The 23,453-nt window shown below is 36.6% G+C and overlaps 1 protein-coding gene across 3 annotated transcripts in view; it reads left to right on the top strand.

The window, feature by feature from the left end:
* The window catches only part of PRR16 (proline rich 16), a 290,552-nt gene extending 269,583 nt beyond the window's left edge, over nt 1-20,969 (top strand). For all 3 annotated transcript variants that reach the window (XR_009737489.1, XR_009737490.1, XM_061422982.1), the window contains one exon: nt 19,695-20,969. The gene's annotated coding sequence lies outside the window, so the exon portion shown is untranslated. The remainder of the gene's footprint in view (nt 1-19,694) is intronic.
* The last annotated feature ends 2,484 nt before the right edge of the window (nt 20,970-23,453 follow it).

The following is a 23,453-nucleotide window of genomic DNA, read 5'->3' as shown; positions in this document are numbered from 1 at the left end:
TTGAGATTCCCTTGGACTGCAAGGAGATCAAACCAGTCAGTCCTAAAGGAAATTAACCCTGAATATGTGGTCATATATGGATGTGAGAGTTGGACTGTGAAGAAGGCTGAGCGCCGAAGAATTGATGCTTTTGAACTGTGGTGTTGGAGAAGACTCTTGAGAGTCCCTTGGACTGCAAGGAGATCCAACCAGTCCATTCTGAAGGAGATCAGCCCTGGGATTTCTTTGGAAGGAATGATGCTGAAGCTGAAACTCCAGTACTTTGACCACCTCATGCGAAGAGTTGACTCATTGGAAAAGACTCTGATGCTGGGAGGGATTGGGGGCAGGAGGAGAAGGGGGCGACAGAGGATGAGATGGCTGGATGGCATCACTGACTCAATGGACGTGAGTCTGGGTGAACTCCGGGAGTTGGTGATGGACAGGGAGGCCTGGCGTGCTGCGATTCATGGGGTCGCAAAGAGTCAGACACCACTGAGCGACTGAACTGAACTGAACTGAACTGAACTGATTCATTGGAAGGACTAATGCTGAAGCTGAAACTCCAATACTTTGGCCACTTGATCAAAGAGCCAACTCATTGGAAAAGACCCTGATGTTGGGAAAGATTGAAGGCGAAAGATGAAGAGGGTGGTAGAGAATAAGATGGTTAGATAGCATCACCAACTCAATGGACATGAATTTGAGCAAATTCCAGGAGACAGTGAAGGAGAGGGAAGTCTGGCATGTTGCAGTCCATGGAGTCAAAAATAGTTGGATGTGACTGAGTAAACAACGACAATGTGATGTTTTTACTATGCCCCAAGGTCATATGAATTTTGATATTTAAACCAAAATATACTTAGAGGTTTTGTGAGAGGGATAGCATCTTTATAGTTCACTTATCAATATTTTTCTGCCTAAGTATGAGTTTGAGATAGCTCTAAGTATGCCTTCTTACAAGACACTGGTGTAGTAAATGTCTCCCTCTGAAACAGAGAAATGTGATCAACTTTTTAACTTAGACTTAGATCATGTGCTCCATTCAGAGTAGATTCTCACCCATATCTGTTAAAGTTAGATTCCTATGTGAAAAACAGGGTCTCCAAATCACAACGGTTTTAGAAACAAAGCAGTATTCAAGTTTGTTTCTTATATACAAGTCTTGAGGCAGATGAGGGCTGATATGGCACTCCTGGTCTACAAAGGTAACACTGAGTTTCCTTTCAGCATTGCTTTTGGGCATCTCTGACATAGCGTGTTCATACTAAATGTGTAAATGTACAGCCAGAGCTCCAGCCATCAAATCTACATTCCAGGTAACAGGTTTGAGGAAAGGGAGAAACGTTAACAACAGAATGGGGAACTTCTCTTTTAAAAAGTTTTCCAAATACTGCCACTCAGTACTTTCACTTCCATCCTCTTCCAGCTTTGTTAGATGGCCACATATACCATCAGGATAGTATCTATTCTGTGTGACCAACTGTCTAGCTGAAAAATCAGATGTTCTGTGTTAAAGGGAAAAACATTATTTCTATCAGACTACCTGCTAAGAGTTAAGGGGAGGAGTAGCCCCCAGAATGAAATGGATAATGTATCAGGAAACAAGGAAATAAATACAGGGAGCAAATAGATTTCTAGTATCCTGAAAATAAGACTAAGAAATATGAATGATAATAAAGAGAGGGACGAAATACTTGGTTCTACAGAGCAAGACTGGGACAAAGGAATGGCAGAGAAGAGAAAAACAGGCTTTCTATTAAATCTTCAGTAACTGTATTATATGAGTATTAGCAGATTTTTGTATCTGATCCTAATATATCCCTTAACTTGCCCATAAGTTACAGATTTCCCATTACAGTATTAAATGAAGTTAACATTTTCCATAAGAGCATAAACTTGCTTATATTGCAGATGGAACTATATTCAATTATTAACTAAATTTTACAGTACTTCACTTCTTTTTTAGTTGATGAATTTCCTGTTGATATGAAGATATCAGTTTGTTCCTTACTCAAGTTTGAGGATTTAATTTCTTAAAGGGAAAGTTAATTTTGTAAAAAGGAAGATGAAAAAAATAGATAAAAAGCAGCTGCTGTGATATAATAACTTTATTGTCTAAATCTCAGTCATCCATGAAAAATAGAAAATTTTCACTCTTACAATGAGAATAGGGAGGTAGGAGAAAATACTGAGTTGTCCCCCTCAAACTAGGAGATCTAAACACTGGCCTTAGCTGTTTCTGTTCTAGAAAATTTTCCCATGAGAAGATTTTTCTTTGGAAAGAAGAACAATTCATGGATTATACTTTTGATTTGTATCTAAAGCTATCACTTTGCCCCAGGTCATTTAGATTTCTCTCATAGTTTTGTGTTTATCCTTTAGTATCTTTGCAGGAGACTGGTTCCAGGACACCTATCCCCCCATCACAGATACCAAAATCCAAGGATGCCCAAGTTCCTCATATAAAATGGCATACTATTTGTATATAACCTAGGCATGCCCCCCCCCCCAGTGTATACTTTAAATCATCCCTAGATTTTTAATACTCTTAATACAATGCAAATGCCATGTAAATAGTTGCCAGTGTGGCAAGTTCAAGTTGTGGAACTTTCTTGAATTTTTTAAATATCTTCAGTCTGAAGTTGGTTGAATCTGAGCATGCAGAACCTATTGATAATAGAGGCCAATTACATCAGACATTCTTTTGTGGGAGTTTTACAAAAGTACTAGTCATTTTCTGTAGCTGAGGTTTTCAAATGGAGTGAATGTGCCTTCCAGTAGACATTTGACAAATCCTGGAGACATTTGAGATTGTCAGAACTGGGGGTTGCTAATGCTAGTGAGCAGAGGTTCACAGTGCACCTGACATTTTCCCCTTCCCTACTGTCAGTGAGGAATGATCCAACCGAAATGTCAGTAGTACAGGGTTGTAAAACCATGATCTATATGAGTTTATTTGGAAGAAAGAATATTCCCTATTGACACTAAAGATATACCTCCATGTATATATATATTTGATTTTTAAAAATAATACCTATGATTAAATTTGTACAACCCTAAATCAAGGGTTGTACAAGATGAATTGCATGCAAAGAATGGAATTCATGAATATAAAAATCATGAAATTAGAAGGCTGTCTATGAATTTAGAAATTGGAAGAGAAAGATTACATAGGTGTACATCTGCCTATTTTAAGGGATAAGTCCATACCATTTATTTGTCTAGAGGATTTGCTGTTCAGTCACTGAGTCATGTCCAACTCTTTGTGACCCCATGGACTGCAGCATGCCAGGCTTCCCTGTCTATCACCATCTCTCAGAGCTTGCTCAAACTCATGTCCATTGAGTCGGTGATGCATTCCAACCAGCTCATCCTCTGTCATCCCCTTCTCCTTCTGCCTTAATCTTTCCCAGCATCAGTGTCTTTTCCAATGAGTCAGCTCTTTGTATCAGGTGGTCAAAGTATTAGGGCTTCAGCTTCAGTCCTTCCAGTGAATATTCAGGATTGATTTTCTTGAGGACTGATTGGTTTGATCTCCTTACAGTCCAAGGGACTCTCAAGAGTCTTCTCCAACACCAGTTTGAAAGTATCAATTCTTCAGCACTCAGCTTTCCTTATGGTCCAGCTCCCACATCTGTACATGCACTGGAAAAACCATATCTTTGACTAGACGAACCTATGTCAGCCAAGTAATGTCTCTGCTTTTTAATATGCCGTCTAGGTTTGTCATAGCTTTTCTTCCAAGAAGCAAGTGTCTTTAATTTCGTGGCTGCATTTAATTAATTTAAATTAATTTCTTTAATTTAATTAAATTCTTTAATTTAATGTCAGAGAATTCTTGTGTATTAATCAGCAGTTTTCTTCCCTCCAGTGAGCACACTACTGTTTCAAGTACTGTTTCCCAGCACATTCTCTAACTGTACTGTATTAAGGCATTACATTCATGGAAATGAAGTTTAAAGATTCCCAGTGGAATCCCCTATAATTAATAGCAATAATATCAACAAGTAAAGTTCCTTTTGGAGAGCCTGTGATTTAAGAAACCAGATTTCCCATCTTAACAAACATTTCTACAATTTACACAGGAATACAGTAAATATTCTTTGTGATACATGTTGCTTTGGTATTTAGTGCAATGACATACTCTCTACGGTTAACAATGCATTTCCTTAAAATTTGTTCCTTGCCTCTCTTCCTATCTCTGAAAATGACATTACTATCTAGCCAAATCACCTCATGGGAGACAGTAGAGAAAAATCGCCCTCATTTCTTCATTTTCAACTCCAATCATTTTGCAGTTCTGTCCATTCTACATCCTAAATTTTGTTTGAATCTCTTCCTCTGTTTTCAATCCCTTATGCAATTTTTTTTCAGTTCAATATCTCACTTTCAACTGAAATACCTCCTTAATGGACAGCAAACCCTATCTCGTATTTTAGGTCTGCTCTATTCCATTTCATTCTACATACACCTGCAGAGCCATCCTTCTAAACTGCAGATATGAACAGGTCACCTTCCAGTTTAAAACACTGAAGGGTCTCTTTCTGTTATTTACTTGCTAACATTCCCCCTTCTGGCTTTGTCTCCTGTTATTGCTACCCTTTCTGGAGGTAAGATTTTAATTACATTGATTTCTCACCATCCCTTTATATGCATTTTTGACTCTGTCCCTGTGTTGCTTGAATAATTTTCCCTCTCTTATTGAACACCAAGGAAGCTGACTTCAAAGTCTTCCACAATTCCTTCAGGCAGAGGTCATTGTTCTCTAATTTCTGCTCAAAAATCATTTGGTACTTCCTTTAATATCTTCACCTTTGTTTTCCAAAGGCCTTGAGCCATTCATGCACCTATGAACATTTCCAATAAATGTTTCTGTAATGGGACTGACAATACTGTGTAAAATTCAAGACGTTGCTCGGTACTGGAACATCGTAGTCAAACCTGTCTTTGTTGGCCAGGCTAAATAATGGAGGGATGATGAATTCATGGCGGGCGGGGGCGGGGGGGGGTGGTGATGAAATAAAAATTTTACTATTAGCTCTTAAAAATTGTAACTTTCGTTTTAGCTTTCTAAAATACTATTATGAGTAGTATAGAACATTGTTCTATGTAAGAACAAGCATTATGTAGTATTATCTACTTGTTCAAGTAGAACAAGTATTACTCTCTTTTTAACCACAATTCCTATTGCTATTGATGAAAGAATATACAGTAGCTTCATTACAGTTAATTGCAGAGGGTAGGAGTTCACAGGTTTTAAGTTGGGTGAATGAACAAAGTAACACCATTTAGCTTTTTGTTTTAAGATATTGAATGACCCTGAGTCCAGGGATGATGCTAAATAGCTTATAATGCACAACATAACCTCCTGACCCTGAAGAAATAATTATACAGACCAGAATGTTAGTAATGCCAAGGATACTAAACATTGCACATATTTTATTAAAGATGAACCTGGAGGCTGTTGAAATGTACGGGGCTGTTTATATTCACACTAAGTTGCCTCAAGCTTCTAAGTTTTAATTGTATATACTATGAGGCCTTTTTCAAATTACACCCATCTCCACTCCTGAATCCAGTTTATCCAGAAGCACACTGGCTTCTGGGCCTCTATTAAAGTTAGGATTCCACTGACAATGCAGAATTGAAAGTGCAGAAATCATACATGCTGTCTGTACATTTTTCCTGAGGTGAAAAAGGGAATATTTGAATAGAATATATTAGGCTTCAAAAGTGCCTTGAAAGCCAAATACTGAGACTATTTTTGGTTTAGTCATTATTGAAAGAATAATTGAATTCTAAATATAATATGTTAGTGACACTTTGATAGTATAGTTTACGTCTTTTAGAATTAAAGAGATATGTCACTGAATTGTATTTGTGAAGTATCATGGCAAATAGTGTTAGGGTACCTGGGACATCCTTCTGATTAATTTCAAGTTTAATGGCAGTGAAGACAGCTTGTTGTTCAGTTACTTGTCTCATTTACTAAGGATCATCTGTTTTCTATTGGTAATGTGAGTGTATACATATGGATACTCATGGTTTCTAGTTCCCAATGATGGCAAGATTTAAGTAAAGGTAATAGGAAATTGACCTTTTCTCAAGTTAAGTGAAAAATATCCTAGATAACTTCCAATTAAAAAACTTGTAACATTCTCTTACTCTTCTCAAGATGAGCAGAAAAAAAAGTTAGAGAAATTCCATATGCTGCATTTGCAAAAACTTTCCAGAAATACCATTTTATTATAGTTGGTGGAAGATATTTTGCCCATCCTTGAGCTTATAGTATTCAGTCCTGTGTGCCTAAAATGCAAAGCATTTTGGAAGATAAAAAATAACATTTAAAGAGAATATATTTTATTTTGCTTTATTTTTATTTTCTTTTGAGTACAATGTTTTAAAAAGGGAGATGGAGACTAGAGGTAGCCTCTGAGCATGGGTAACTAGATGTTTTTTTTAAGTCTAGTGACTTCAGCCTGCATGCATGCATGTGCATGCTCAGTCACACTCTTTGTGACGCCATGGACTGTAGCCTATCAGGCTCCTTTGTCCATGGAATTCTCCAGGCAAGAACACTGGAGTGGATGGCCATTTCCTTCTCAAGGGTATCTTTCTGACCCAGGGATTGAACCTGTATCTCTTGCGTGTCCTACAATGGCAGGTGAGTTCTTTACCACTGCACCCAGAAGTTACTGGGAATCCCAGTAACTTCAGAGACCTTAGTAACTCAAGAGAATCTCTGATTTCCTGTTCAGACTATAAAATTGCTTTATTCAGCAGATTTTTAATGGCTAACTTCCCTGTCCTTGACTTCTAACCCTACCTGTGCTTGGGGAAGAAAGACTAGTTAGCTGATTATATGAGGTTAATAAAAATCCAACCCATAAAGTCCCACTTGCTGTTTCACAGACGGCATCCTATCATTTATTTAAAAGCCAGGAGAAAGAACTACCATATCATAAAAATGAGAGCAGCATTTTATTGCTTGTCTGGAGAACTTAATTATTGAAAAACATCAGCAGATATTAGAGGGGGAAGTATTGGTATCACTTGTTTCATGTAATAAATTAAAAACCTGAAATGAATGCGGTTTGACAGAATGTTTAAGCAAGGAGGAGGGAGCAGCGTTAGCATTTTAATTTTGTTTTGATTGAAGATACTTTCATTCCAACATGAAAAAATCATGCCATTCCTCCAGCATGCCTCATTTCCAGGGAAACTCACTGAAATGTGCACGTGTTAACATTAGTTTCAGCCGTCTTTAATGCACTTACACAAAGGAGTTTTGCCAAAAGAAGGGATAAATACCACAGCCATTCATTTCACAGTGCTCTCCAATCTGGCTGCAACTGTTTCTTTAAGCAGCAAGTCAGTGAATAAAAAAAGGAAATTAAAAGGAGGGGCAGGAAAAAAGGGATTTAGGAAGAAGAGGGGTTTTAAAACCTTGGCTTTGAAGAAAACAATTCAAAATCATTAGCATGAGTGATATTCCTGTTTAGCCGAGGCTAATGAAAACATTATGAAAGCAGAGAATTTTTAAAAACAAAATAAAACAATATAAACACAAAAACAACACTGTCCTCTGAACACCATTAGTGTAGATCAAGGGGAACCAGGGTAAGTAAACATCCAGGTTTTAGAGTTAAATTCCACCCGCCCCCCAACTTCCTCAGATTAAGAAGTAAATATCCTCATTTAGTGTGCTTTTCTGTGTTCACAGAAAAAGACTAAGTGTACTGCTGTTTTTTCTATATTGATTCGTTAAGCATTTGTTTACACTTCTGTACTTTTTCACCATGCACTTTATTGCCCTAAAGTAATTACATATTAGAAAACATTTATAACACTTTGGTTGCAAAAATGGCCATTGTTGCTAATGGTTATTTTGACTCTGGTTTTATTTCCTGAGAAATCCACTGCTGTGGCCTCATCCAGCTGTGGGAGGTGGAGCACCAGATGATGGCAAGTCTCCTTTGGACTTATCTGCCCCAAAGTATATTTGTCCAATGATTCTTTTTATGAAAGGAAATATGTCAATGTTGTAAAATCATTTTTACCTACGTTCTCATGTATTTTCTTCATCAACTCTGGGAGGTACATGTTAATGTCATTCCATTTTTTAAAATTTATTAAAATATAGTTGATTTACAATATAGTGTTAGTTTTATTGTACAACATGATTCAGTCATATATATACTTATATTTATACTTTTTCAGATTCTTTATCTATATAGATTATTGCAGAATATTGAGTAGAGTTCCCTGTGCTATAGTAGGTCCTTGTTGGTTATCTATCTTATATATAGTATTGTAAGTAACTACATATTAGATATATAAATATATAGTATTGTGTGTTTGTTAATCTCAACTTCCTGATTTATCCCTCCCCTCCACGTTTCCCATCTGGTAGCCATAAATTTGTTTGCAATATCTGTAACTGCTTTGTCAATAACTTCATTTTGTATCACTTTTTAAATTAGATTCCACATATGAGTTGGAGAAGGAAATGGCACCCTACTCCAGTATTCTTGCTTGGAGAATTCCATGGACAGAGGAGCCTGGCAGGCTACAGTCTATGGGGTCACAAAGGGTCAGACACAACTGAGTGACTAACCCACACACCACGTATAAGTGATACTGATACTATGTGATATTTGTCTTTGCCTGTCTGACTTTCTTCACTTAATATGATAATCTCTAGGTCTATCAATGCTGTTGCAAATGGCATTCATGCTGTTGCAGGAAGGCGGACCCCTTCTAGGGCCCAAAACTGGGCTCTTGTCTAACACTCGGAAATGAATTGTCCGAGGAGACACATGTGCTGACAAAGCAAGAGATTTTATTGGGAAAGGGCACCCGGGTGGAGAGCAGTAGGGTAAGGGAACCCAGGAGAACTGCTCTGCTGCGTGGCTCGCAGTTTCGGGTTTTATGGTGATGGGATTAGTTTGTGGGTGGTCTTTGGCCAATCATTCTAATTCAGAGTCTTTCCTGGTGGTGCACGCATCACTCAGTCAAGATAGATGCTAGCGAGAGGGATTCTGGGAAGTGGACGGACACACGGTGTCTCCTTTAGATCTTTCCCGAACTCTTCCAGTTGGTGGTGGCTTATTAGTTCCATCTTCCTTATCAGGATCTTCTGTCATAAAATAACTCATGCAAATGGTTACTATGGTGCCTGGCCAGGGTGGGCGGTTTCAATCAGTGTGCTTCCCCTAACAATGCTATGTGATTTTTTTTTTTTTTTTTGACCAATGAGGAAATTTTGTCTCAAAATCTTTCTTGTCCTTAAAAGTACTGTGGTATGGAACTTAATTATGATCCTCAGACTCCAAAATCATAACATCATACCAGGCACTGTGTTTAGAATTTGCAAGAGTTTGCTAGTTGATCAATCCATGCAGAGTTTAGCATTAGCCAAGTTGGTGGCAATCTTGAGTAATCTAGTGATTCATTTGTGCCCATAATGAGCAGAGGAAAAATATTCGTAGAAAGTATTCTTCAAGGTAATACTTCCACCTTCAACTGAAAGGATGAAATAAAAGTACTTTTTTTTCCACACAATTTACTCTTATCCTAAGGAAGACTTTAACTATGATATTTAATTGTATCATTTATGTAGAAGTAATAATTTTTTTTTCAAAAGGTTGACAAAAATATCCACTGTCTAAGGTAAGCTTTTAAGATGTTTTTTTGAAAGTCTTTTATGATATACATATATTGAAATAATTGTAAATATCTCATTAATATCTTACAGCATTACCACATTATAGTAACTTCACTATTATAAATAATATCTTTCAGAACACATAATTTCCATCATTATTAAAAACTATGTCATAAAATTGATTTCAACTGAATTAAATTAATTGGTAAAATAATTGAAAAACATCCTTTTCAAACTGATAGGATTCTACATAGATAAACACATGTGAAAAAAGAAATCTAAAGTTTAACATGATAACAAAGTGTTTTCTGCTGGGCAGATGCAGATATTCTATGGATAGGAAAACTTCTATATTTTTATTTATATTTATTGCTAATTTTCTTAGAGAATTTCCCCATATTCAGTTGTCCAGTACTTATATATTATGGGCTTCTGTGGTAGCTCATCTGGTAAAGAATCCACCTGCAATTCAGGAGACCCCAGTTCGATTTGTGGGTTAGGAAGATACACTGGAGAAGGGATAGGCTACCAAACTCCAGTATTCTTGGGCTTCTCTGGTGGCTCAGCTGGTAAAGAATCTGCCTATGATGTGGGAGACATGGGTTTGATCCCTTTGTTGGAAAGATACCTTGGAGAAGGGAAAGGCTACTCACTCCAGTATTCTTTCCTGGAGAATTCCATGGACAGAGGAGCCTGGCCAGCTACAGTAGATGGGGTTGCAAAGAGTCGGACATGACTGAGTGATTTTCACTAACACTATATATTATACATGAATTTTACAAAGTATGTCCTTATTTTAGAAGGTAACGTTTGGATGGCTAGTTTACACACTAGATAAAGATTCTATTTTTCTATGAAAAAAAAACAAAAAAACATCTTAGCAAGTGGGCACTAATAATTTACTTACAATAAAGTGACCATTTGCTAAGACGTTGCCATGTCATGTAAACATTTTAAGGTGTATCTTTAGCTTATTTATGTAAATAAGCTTATTTCATGTAAATCCTTATATAGGTATGTGCATTGTTCTTATGTAGTTGCTTTTGAAGAAAAAAATGAAGCTAACAGAACATAGTAATAGACAAAGCTAGACATGTGCTTCGGAGAAGGCGATGGCACCCCACTCCAGTACTCTTGCCTGGAAAATCCCATGGATGGAGGAGCCTGGTAGGCTGCAGTCCATGGGGTCGCTGAAGGTCAGACACAACTGAGCGACTTCACTTTCACTTTCATGCATTGGAGAAGGAAATGACAACCCACTCCAGTGTTCTTGCCTGGAGAATCCCAGGGACGGGGGAGCCTGGTGGGCTGCCGTCTACGGGGTCACAGAGTCGGACACGACTGAAGTGACTTAGCAGCAGCAGCAGACATGTGCTTGGGGCTATTCTGAATTTCAAAGCTTAACTCCTTAAGCTTGGAGTGGGGCCGATGAAACAGTCTATTTGGGACAACTTTCAATCATGGGTGTGTGACCATTGCAATTGCATAGGGCCATGTCTTCAGAAGCATCCCGCCCCGCAATGTGCCCACATACCGCCTTAAGCTTGGGGTTTAATGCTTTGCAGTCATTGTCTTGTAATTTTTATCTTTGAATTTGTGTTGCATAAGTACAGTCTGTTAGGATAATAGAGAATGTTCTGGGGCTTGAAGCTTTCCCTCAGGTGTGGTTCTACATTCACCACCCACCAGGATGAGCTCCAGGCTACCCACTTCCCCCCACATGCCAAGATCATTGCCGCCCTTTGGCTTGGTGGAGGCCAAAACACTGGCAGCCGTGTGATGGGCTCTTATTTGCAAGGTAAAGCTTGTGTGAGTCTGCATTCAACCTATCTCAGAAGAGCATGACATTAGATAGCACACAAAAGAAAGACAAGGGAGGAGAGGACAGAGCTTTTGTTCTTGCTTTTTGCACAAGGGACATTCATTCTATTTTTCACTGGACTCTGCATATTTTGGAACTAGACTTAGTAATTTACAAATAGATTATTGAATGTCATGTCTGATACACTAGCTCAGATGAGAAGGGAAATTCTGAGGTGCATGGTCTTTTAGGGTATCAGGTATTTTAGAAAATGACATCTGTTCCTAAAGGCTTGAATGTCGCCTCTCTAAACTGTTGCTTGGTCAGGCACACATGTACTTACTAAATATCCCCAGTAAGTCCATTATTACATAGTTTGTTCAGTGTGTCCTGCTCATGAAATTACAGATTTCTTAGTCAGGATCTGCACTGCTCTGGGATATGAAAAACAGGAAAGCTATCAGAGAATCAAACTTCTATTTTAGAAAATGTCATAGATAATTCATAAGAAGAAATTAGTTGTGCCAATGTAAAACATGATGCTGGAATTAGCAGTATGCTTTTCTTCATATCAGAATAAACATTTTCAAGGTAATTTTCTCAGTATTCATAGTTTGTGAAGCATGGACTAAAATGTTACGCCAAACTAGCTAGATGTTTAATGGAACGTAAAGATGACAATGAAGTACATCCATAACTGGCTTTTCCTAATTTAATTGCTTTAGACGAAGTTATATGTGTATCTGTGTAATAACTAAAACAATTCAACTTTTTATAACTTGGACCCAATACATGGGCAGAATATAAAGCATGCTACATGAGTGAGAGGAAATGTCACATCATGTTTTTAAAAGCCCACCTAGGTCTTCTTATCTATGTTCTAGAATGCTTCATCTACATTCTCTTTCAAACAGGTTACACATTGCTTACCTATCTTTTGAGAAAAAGATTGCCTCAGAATTCTTATTAAAAGGTTTTTGAAACATTTTTTTTTGCACATATTAAAAAAAAAAACAAACAAACTCTGTCCAACTTCTTTTGCTATAGTGGCTTGTTCATTTTTATTAATTCTTTCTGAAAGAGTGTTATTTAATCTCATTCAAAATTCTCCCTTGCATCAGACTTCATTATTGTAGGCATGTCATGACTAAGACAACTCTGGCATCATCCAGAGGGGACTCAGGTGTTAGTTACATCTTCAGACTATAGTACAAGATGCAGCGGGTACACAGTTTTCCCTTAAGCCTTCTCCTGACTATGCTTAGCCTTCTATACATCACAGAATATTGAAGCCAATTACATTTTTATAAATGCATGGATGAAAAAGAACCTCCATGTGTACAATACCCAGTACTGGTTTTAGGCTCAACTGGACAGTCAGTCTCACATGACCCTAACAGGCCACACTTGACAATGGTTCCATTAGAAGGCTGTAATGCAATAAACCAAGTGAATCAGTTGAGCACATTCAGGTGATTCTTTAACATGGCAGTTCCCACAAGTGTCTAGGGCTAAAGTCTTTCTCCAGTACTGTGAAATGACAGCTCAGGTATAAATATGAGATCATGGGTAAGGATGAGACCTATTCTAATATTTCCCATGTCCCAGATAGGAGTCGGTATCTTTTATAATAGCCCATAAGCAAAAAATATCACCAGTTACAAAAATGTACCTCACTTAAATTCTACAAGGTATTTATAGTCATCCACAGGCCCCCCAGACCAGATTCAGTTTACAAATCAGGGCTTTTTTTTTTTTTTTTCCAGGGCTTATTTTTATGATAAGCAATGTAGCCTGATAATACAGCTGACATAGGTTTCCATGGAAACTAAGCTAGAAAGTTCTCTCAAGGTCATATTTCTTTTCATAAAGAAGGAAAAAATATCTTGCCATCCCTCCATTCATATTAGAAAACACAAATATTAGGAATTTGAATTACCAAACAGGCCTTATTCTCTGACTTACAATGCAATAAAATTCAAAATGACAGCTATAGTGTAACTCAGAAAATTGAAAAAAGAATAATAAAATGATCTCAAGAAAAGTAGATAAGAAAAACTAATAAAAACAAAAACAAAATTAACAAAAAGTATCAAACTATGAAAGAAGATTTGATTAAAAATAATTTGTTTTATTTTGAAAAGAATGTCAACATAATTCTTTTTGCCAAATGTCTAAAAAGTTAGGACTGGGGTCAACAAAAATACTAGACTGGGTGGTCTAAACAACAAACATTTATTTCTCACAACTGGAGGCCAGGAAGTCCAAGATCAAGGCACCTGCAGGTTCAGAGTCTGGTGAAAGCCCAATTCCTGGTTACTACTTCTCCCTGTACTTCTTAAATGACAGAATGGGTGAGCGCTCTTTGTCGTCTTCTCTATAAGAGTACTAATCCCACTGTGGGTCATAGAGGATATGAAACGAGTTGCCAGTCCAGGTTCGATGCACGATACTGGATGCTTGGGGCTGGTGCACTGAGACGACCCAGAGGGATGGTACAGGGAGGGAGGAGGGAGGAGGGTTCAGGATGGGGAAGACGTGTATACCTATGGCGGATTCATGTTGATATTTGGCAAAACCAATACAATATTGTAAAGTTTAAAAAAAAAAAAAAGAGTACTAATCCCATTCGTGAGGGTTCTGCCCTCATTACTTAGTCACCTCCAAAAGGCCACACCTCCGAATGGCCTTTTGATTGAGGATTAGGTTTCAATGTATGAATTTTGGAGGGATACAACTACTCAGTCTATCATGCCATTGAAGATGAGGAAGAAAAAAATAAATGAGGAACTTTAGGAATCAGAAGGAAAAGCACTTAAAGGGAAGGGTTTCTATGTTTCAGTGTAGGTAGAACAGTTAATTTTATAGAAAAAACATAAATAACCAAAAGCCTCAAGAAACATTTTTAAAAACAATAACAAGAGAAGAAAACAAAAAGCAGTCAAGACTTTCCCATATTATAGGCATGATAATAAAAAAAAATTTATGAACCACTTCTATCACTGACACTGTTTTAACATTTTACTAGAGATACTAAACAAATGAAAAAAGACAAAAATAAAAACCACAAAAGGTCTAAACTTTGAAAAGAAGATGAAACAGTATTTATAGATGATATGAATATTTATCTTGATAATCCAAGAGAATTGGTGAAAACCTATTAGTTTCCCTGGTGGCTCTGCTGATAAAGAATCCACCTGTAATGTGGGAGACCTGGGTTCCATTCCTGGGTTGAGAAGATCTCCTGGAGAAAGGAACCGCTACCCACTCCAGTATTCTGGCCTGGAGAATTCCATGGACTGTATAGTCCACGGGGTTGCGAAGAGTTGGAAATGACTGAGCGACTTTCATTTCACTTCACTTCATGTATTAGTACCAATAAGAGAAAGTAATTAAATTAGCTAGATATAAGGATATTTAAAAATTCAACATAGTCTTCTATACCAGTAATTAACACAAAATGTGATTTAAGATATTCTAGCATAATAGAAACAACAGCTATATACTATCTAGGAATAAATTGAACAAGAAATGTTAAAGATGCCTATGAAGAAAATAGTACTGAGCAACCTAATCTGGGAGTCTAAATAGTTGTGATGATCCAATAAGTTCCTCATATTAATACTTTAATATTGTAATAAAGATGTCAATTCTGCCCCAATTAGTTTATAAATCCCATGCTGACCCATAGAATTTTAAAATTTTGCTAAAAGAAAAAGACATCTGAATCTGAAATGTATACTGGAGATGACTAGTGTCCAGACATACATCATGTATGTATGTGAATTGTTTAATGATAACAATAGAATATCAAAACACAGTAAGATTTAGATAATTCAGTAACCATAGTTAAAATAGTTGGCAATCCATTTGGAAAATATGAAGTTAGATTCATAAGTAATACTACAACAGACAAGTTAGATAGATTCAACCAGGATGGACAAACTTTTTCTATAAAGGCTCAGATAGCAAATATTTCAGTCTATGTGGATCCTACTCTGTTTAACAAATAGTCATCTCTCTAGCGATAGTGTCAAATGGCATAGGGATAGTGAATTTGGCTTCAGGTTGTAGTGCTGACCTTGATTTAGTCTCACCAGAGCCAGAATGTCCATACTTGGAAATTGGTTAGACCATCTACTTCATTAGGGGCTTCCCTGCTGACTCAGCGGTAAAGTCTGTCTGCAATGCAGGAGATATGGGTTCAATCCCTGGGCCCAGAAGATCCCTTGGAGAAGGAAATGTCCACCCACTCCAGTATTCTCACCTAGAGAATTCCATGAGCAGAAGAGCCTAGCAGGCCTACAGTCCATGGAGTTGTGACTTAGCGACTAAACCACCACTATCTATTTCATAGCTTGATATAGTGATTAAATAATATGAGAAAGTATTTAGCTCTGTGTTTAGATATAAGAGAAATCTAAGTTTTTATTCTCAATTTTCCATGCTTGGCCTAATATCTTCCTTAGAATAGGTACTTCATACATCTTTGTTTGACTTTATCTTGCTGCTATCAGTTTAACAGTTTGGGGGAAATAAGACAGATTTTATTGAAATGACTTTGATTTCTTCATAGTTACTACTTCTTAAAATTAAACAGACTCATGAAACATGACACATTATCCCACAGTTTAAAATATTTTAAATTATATATATATGTACATAATATATATTTATATATAAATGCTTATTTTTTAATAAACTATATTTTAGAATAGTACACATTTATATAAAATTTATGTATTTATATTTAAGAAATATAAAGGAAAGAATCATAAAAATTACAAGTTTCACATAGATATAGAATCATAAGACACTTCTATTTGGACAAAATTTATGTAATATTTTCAATTTTTTTTTAGCATTATTTGCTGTCTTTGACATTTTAAAATCTTGTTGTTCTTGCTGTGTAGAAATGTTCTCAGTCACTTAAGATGCTACTTACATAAAGTAATTTGACATTTAATGACTTAAAGCCTAAAAATTTTAAAAAGAATGAAACAACCCACCAATCTGAAGAATGGATCAGAAAGCATTTCCATGAGCACTTCAATTTATTGATTATACAAAATTTTGGTATATGTTATTTATGTTTCATATTTCACTGCTGAGTAAATTTATTTAACTTGTGTAATTGTGATGGTGTATTACATGTTTCCATATTTGAAGCAGACATAAAAAAAAAGAGAATGCTGAGATTTAAAAATGTTTGTATTTTAAGACCTGTAATAATGAAAATGAATGAAAAATTTTAATTGTGAAATTATACACAAAATGTTATTTGGGGTTTTCTTTAGTGGGAGGAAATATTTGAGTCTGACAGATTGAATTGATATCTAATACCATACAGTGAAAGGCCTGGATATTGGCAATGTATCTTCAAAACTCAGCAAGACTTAAATGTGTTCCTTAATACCCAATCTTAGAATCTAATCGAGGACTTAGACATGTACTAGTTATTGAATAGAAGATTTTATTCTCTACTTTAAATGTATGATCACTTAGGGCTCAGAGGCAGTATCTGCTTCCATGAAAACTTGGTGGAACAAGGAAAGTTTCATAATGTTTGCTCTTATCGTAAATAGGTAGAAAATGAAGGGAATCCCAATGAAGAAAGAAAGAATGAGTTATTTTTCTCTCTTCATTTTGCCACTAAAAAAGCATCTGCAACTGGAATTATTAGTTGTTGCTTTCAGCCGATGGCTTTGCCATTGCTTTTCTGTAAATGTCTGCCATATGCATCCCTCTTCCCTTGCGTTGTACTTTCCACATTTCCTCCAGCCACTCTTCTCATCAGAATTTTCCAGTGGTTCCTATTGCATTTAAGATAAAAATCTAAATATTTTCACATAGAATAAAAAGACATTTTTGGCTCCTGCTAGCCTCGTATTTTCTCCCTCCACTTCTATGCTATACAATATTAAAGGTACTACACTCTCCCCTGCTTCTGCATCTTTGCCCATGCAGTTCTCTCCATCTGCAATACTTAACATTTCATAATAAATAGCAACATATCACTTTTGCAAACTCCAACCCATCCATCAAGTCTCAGTTCAAATGCCTTTTTCTGTAGGCTTCTACTCGCATGCTCCCATTCGTTAAATATATTTTATGACACAACTCTTCTTTTACTATGACTATTACCTTTTGGTACTAATCTTTTTGAGGGCAGGAGATTGCATTTTTATATCTCTGATTCCTATAGCATATTTGATATACAATGGAAGGTGAATACATATTTTAGAATGAACGATAGATTGTTTTACCAGTTTCAATAAGCTGTAATAAATAATGATATAGCCTACTAAGGAGTTCTATATCACAGAGCTGCTGCTACTGCTAAATCGCTTCAGTCATGTCTGACTCTGTGTGACCCCATAGATGGCAGCCCACCAGGCTCCCCCGTCCCTGGGATTCTCCAGGCAAGAACACTGGAGTGGGTTGCCATTTCCTTCTCCAATGCATGAAAGGGAAAAGTGAAAGTGAAGTCGCTCAGTCATGTCCGACTCTTAGCGACCCCATGGACTGCAGCCTACCAGGCTCCTCCATCCATGGGATTTTCCAGGCAAGAGTACTGGAGTGGGGTGCCATCACCTTCTCCGATATCACAGAGCTATGACAATATAATTGGTACACTGACTTTTGTCTTGGTCCCAAGTACATGAATTATGTTCCTATATATTTGTAGAAAGTCACCTTTGTGTATTTTGCATGCTTTTAATAGTAAAACTGAAAGTTTAATTATTGTAAACTGTTGCTAATACGTTAGTAATTATTTGAATGCCAATTGCCTCTATATAAGCAAAAGAAAAACATATATAAAGGATTTATATTTCTAGGTGATACAAAATGACACGGATAGATACAAGCCATGTTGCACTGAGTACAGGTTAGGCCAGTTCAGTCCAGCCTTCTCCACTCCTCTGTACTGATACAGTCTCGCATCCTCCTAAACAACTACATGACAAAAGCTTGTCTTCTATGACTTCTCTTTCATAAAACATCTTTAATGATGAGCCAGATTAAGTCCTCAACACACATTTACTAACTATGTTGGGTGACTTCTTTAGTTTTAATCTTAGAGTTGAGTGAGAGCATTATTTTTTTCATTTTGATTATTTACATTATTTCATTGTGGAACTGTATCTTGGTAGTTGAGAGTAAAAATGAAAATAATTCTAATTCATCCAATAGAATGGTAATGATTAAGGGTCTCTCACAGAAGGACTAAAAGATTTATGCTGTTGTCTGTATGTATGTCTGTGTATTGGAGAAAATATCTTGAACTTGGGCCTCACCTACCCTCAAATGAAAAGGTTTAAAACAGGGGGGTCTCAGATGGATTTAAGGGATTAAAAATACACTTAAAACCATTACTCTGTGTCTCTGAGATTTCTAATAATTTGCTATTCAATTATGGCCCAAGATTTATTTTAATAACTTTTGGGATCTATTATAATAAATTATTGCAGAAATATTCTCTATTATATCATAATGTAAAGAGAATACCATACTTGCTCGACATTAGTGGTGCTGAGCCTGTTTGATGTCAGGAAGGCAGGGTGAAAATTATGGCTAGGTTTTATTTTCCAATGTTTTCAGAAAAATTTATTCATTAATTACAAATGTGGATATATGTTATTTTAAGGTGCTAATTTGAAGGTACCATAGATTCTAAAGAAAGGCTAGTTCTTGGGCAGTTGTGGTATATCATGAAAAAGGGTGTCTTTTGGCAGTTTGATAATATATTTAGACTATATAAATTGCAATGAAACATTACATTAGGCAAAATGTTTTGAAAATACTGTTTGGTAATTGAAAATGAAGGTCCTACCTTAATAGGTCTGATTTCTTGATTAACTTTTTTTTGAGGGTGATGCATGTTGAAAAGTTTATTGTCTTAAAATTTATGAACTCTTTTGAGAACTTGGTACAAGTGGACAAATTTATCCTAAGTTTTAAAAACTGTCAGAGGTAAGAGATCTTTTAATTGAAATATAAACATGGTGCTACTAAATTTTGATGACTGTTATCAAATATTGTTTTTATATATAAGATTTAAATGGAATATATGTTCAAAATGTGATTATACTTTTAAAGTAAAATCCTTAATAATTCAAAGAACTTTAAATTGCATACTACTAACAAATTATTTCTTCATTTTAAATAATTTTTATATCTTTTATTAAACTATACTTGCTATTTAAACTGATATTTTGTCTTTTGCTTTCTTTTTTCTGACAGCTCCTTCAGGTTGGAAGGAACACCTTTATTTGGAGGCATGTCAGTTCATTTTTCTCACTTCAGATTCATCACTATGACTTCTTGAGGCCAGATCTAATTTTGAAATAACCAGAAAATTGTCCATCTTGGAGCAGCAAACCCCTCAACTTGGAGCACAAATGATCACTGATATGGTCTGCTTAAAACTATCTGCCTCTAGTCTGACAGCCATGAGCAGAGCCCTGGGGGGCAAAAAAAAAAAGCCACAGCCTTAAATGTCTTCACTCAGAAATTACCAAGAAGATTTAAAAAAAAAAAAGAAATGAAAAAGACTAAATAAAAGCCTACAAAAAACCAAAAAGCAAACAAACAAAATTCATCTCACTTTATCATTGAAATTATCCCCAGATGTGAACCTCCCAAAGTTTATATTTAGTAATTAAGCCAGTAAATTATAAATTGATGTAACGTTTGGGAAGGTGAAAGTATAGAAATAGGTGTCTATAGCTAGAATTACTCAGCATTTCAAAATATGTAAACAAATCAAAAACATACACAACAAAAACTGAACAGAGGAATATTGCCGCAATGAACAGTATAAGGACAGAATGTTGTTGTTTGCAAACAGAGAGGACATTTGTCATCTTGTGTACACCTTCAAAGCCATAATGGTGTAAGAGTATTGTTGTCAATTGCTTGAAAAGTTTCTGCATTCGATCCTTCACTCCATACTGGTTGAGAGAGGGGAGGTCAGTTCTTACTGATTACTTCCCAACGCACTTCTACTATTTGCACTGTCACTTCCATTCAGGGTAATGATGTGTGCTGTTATTTGCACAGATGGTCCCATGAGTTTTGAGACCACAACAAACAGTTTCTTGCAGGAGTCCAAAAAGGAAACATGTAAGAATTCTCCAGGCATTGATTTCTCTTTCTTCCATAAAAAAAAAAAAATCAGTTATAAAAAAATGGACTTGTCTCAGATTAAAGAACTACAGAATAATAATGAAAAAGCATCAGGGTGGTCCAACGAATGAAAAAGGGATCAAAAATTGTTTTTTTTTTTTTTAGTGAGGATCATTTTATATCATTTACAGCGAAGAAGTCAAATACAGTGAACTGTACACTAAACATCTGTGTTGAACATCTATTTGTTCTCTTAACAAAATCATTTGTAATTTGTATTTGACATATAAGAGATTTTTATAGCCATTTATCTATGCCTCATGGGGAAATGTACTACACAAACAGCATTTTCAGTTTATTTTTCTAAATAAATGTGTTGTTTGTATTATTTGTAGTTGCTCATTTGATTTGCTTTTCATTACCTGGAAGATAAGTTTTCTTTGGTCATAGGTAAGCTTTTGTCATACAAATTCAGAACTTCTGGAATACTAACATTTCAAATATTTTGTGGTATAAAATTGTGTTTTCTATTCCCTAAACTCTGAAGAAGAATTGATATATTTTTCATGAGAACGTTCTTGTCAAGGATTATTTTTTAATATTCTAGTTATGCTATCTGAAGTTAGTTTTAAAATACTGAGGACATTGCTGGAAAAGAAAAAAATAATAATTATTTTATCAATAAGGATGTCCTCTAAATTGTCTTCTTGAAATTCTGCTCTAAAAGAAGATAATTTATGTATATGTGTGTGTGTGTATATATATATATATATATATAGGCCATTAATCATATCTAATGAGTCCTCAGTCAGAGGTCTGCTGAGAACTTCCATCATTGTATGTAAAAATGACTAGGCAATTATACTGGAGCAAAAACAGTGTTCTTATCAACAAGGGCTTATTGAGTGCCCACAAAGTTCTCATCCTTACTTGCAACTCATCAGCTGGAGCCTGTATTTATGATCATTGCTATCACCAGTAAGTAGTGTGCAGTTCCCACAAATTATTCTTTTTTTTAATTGGAATATAATTGATAAAATTATGTTAATTTCAGGTGTACATTTTAATGACTTGATATCTGTGTATATTGCAAAATTATTACTGCAATAAGTCTAGGTAACATCTGTCAGCACACATAGTTATTTCTTATGATGGGAACTTGCAAGACCCCTTCTCCTAGCTACTTTTAAATATGCAGTAGAGTATTATTAACTATGGATATGTCTGGGATGCTCTGGAGAGTGGAAGACATAGCACTGGTCCTCTGAGGTCTTTGGAAAGAATTACACTCAACCCTTAGATGAGTATTTTGTGAGAGACTCTCAGAAAACCTGTTAGTAAATGAACAGGGTCCTTTCATAGAAAGACTGATCTCCTGTTTCTGTTGCCTTTTGCTGTGCCCTGCAGGCAGTAGCCCTTTAAGAACTCCTTTTCCCTTGATTGAAATCCTGTGGGACCCACAAGCATAAGCCCCATTGGCCACCAGAGCCAAGGCAATGTAGAAGTGTTCTCTGGTACCAGGCGGAAAACTTGGGTTGTTGGACAAGGAGATAAATTCTTTTAGGGGACACACAAGGGAGCTGGAGCAAGGCAGGGGGAGAGCGCAAAGACTGCCTGTATAACTGTCTTCGTACAGACCCCCACCCAGGCCCTTTCTAGGTGGTAAGCTGTGCTTTGAACCAGAAGTCTGCCCCTCAAGCCAAAGCTCCAGGAGAGGTAAGTAGGCCTTTTCCTCAGAAAGACTGGTCTTTCATTCTGGTCTCTGTACAGTGCCCGAGGGTGGTGGTTGGCCAAGAAATGGTTCTCTGGTTGAGCCCAGGATCATATATCCCCCTGGCCTCCTGAGCCAAGCAATTAAGGGATGTCCCCTGAGCGGCCGCCCACCCCACCCCTCCCCAAACCGGGGGCACTAGATGTGTGTTAAACTCCCCTCTGAGAGGTATTTATGTTTAGGAGGAAGGCATAGAGAGAGTGTAGAAGGCACCATGGTGAAAAAAGAAAAAGAAAAAAGCTTAGAATTAAAAAAAAAAAAAAAAGATGGTGTCTGCTATAGATAAAAGGAGGCAGGGGGTGGAGCATGTAAGTGGCTCCAGCTGGGGAAAAAACACCTAAGCAGAATGTTGGAGGGGACCCAGAAAGCAATGCTTAAAAAAAAAAAAAAAAAGATGGTGCCTGCTGGACAGAGTAACAGAGCAAGGAAGAGGGACTGTTGAAGGCAGTGCCACCAGCCAGCAGGTCCTTGGATGTGAACTCAATTAGATGCCTGCCCCTCAGGCTAATGCTTTAAGATAAGCAAGCAAGGCTGGAGTCTTGTTCACTTAAATCTGAAGTTTCTGGTTTGGCAGCCTGTGCATTGAGCCCTTGGTCAGGTGAGTCAAATGAGCCATTTAAAAGCGTTTCTTAGTTTGTAGTAGTCTTGTGGAGGTGGGGTTTTAAAGTCAGATGTTTTAGGGACTTGTTTCTCAGCTGCAGGTCTTAAAAGTTGAGGTGCTCAATGTGGGGTTCAAACCCTTTGTTCCACAGGGAGAAAAGCTTCTGATTGAGTTCGCTCCAGATTGTGGGTCTCTGCTCTATGGGTGGCATTTATGGTGAGATTGTGTTCCACATTCTCCCACCAGCTTCACTGTGAGCTTTCTCTTATTAGCCTATGCAAATGAGTTGCTTGGTTTTTAGCTTTTCTTCAGAGGAAGTTTTTCAGTATGTAGCTACAGATTCGGTGTGTTTGTGGATAGAGATGAGTCCAAGAGCCTCCTGGGACTCCTGCATCACCATCTTGTACTGGAACCCCCAACAACCACAGACAAATTATGTTTAACAATTAAAAGAGTAGGTGTTTAGGTTTATTCCCAAAGTATGATCTGAAACTAAATTTTC

Source organism: Bos javanicus, chromosome 7 (genome assembly GCF_032452875.1).
Source record: "Bos javanicus breed banteng chromosome 7, ARS-OSU_banteng_1.0, whole genome shotgun sequence".
Classification (NCBI taxonomy): Eukaryota; Metazoa; Chordata; class Mammalia; order Artiodactyla; family Bovidae; genus Bos; species Bos javanicus.
Note: the sequence above shows the minus strand (reverse complement) of the source record. Positions and strands in the feature narration are given on the sequence as shown.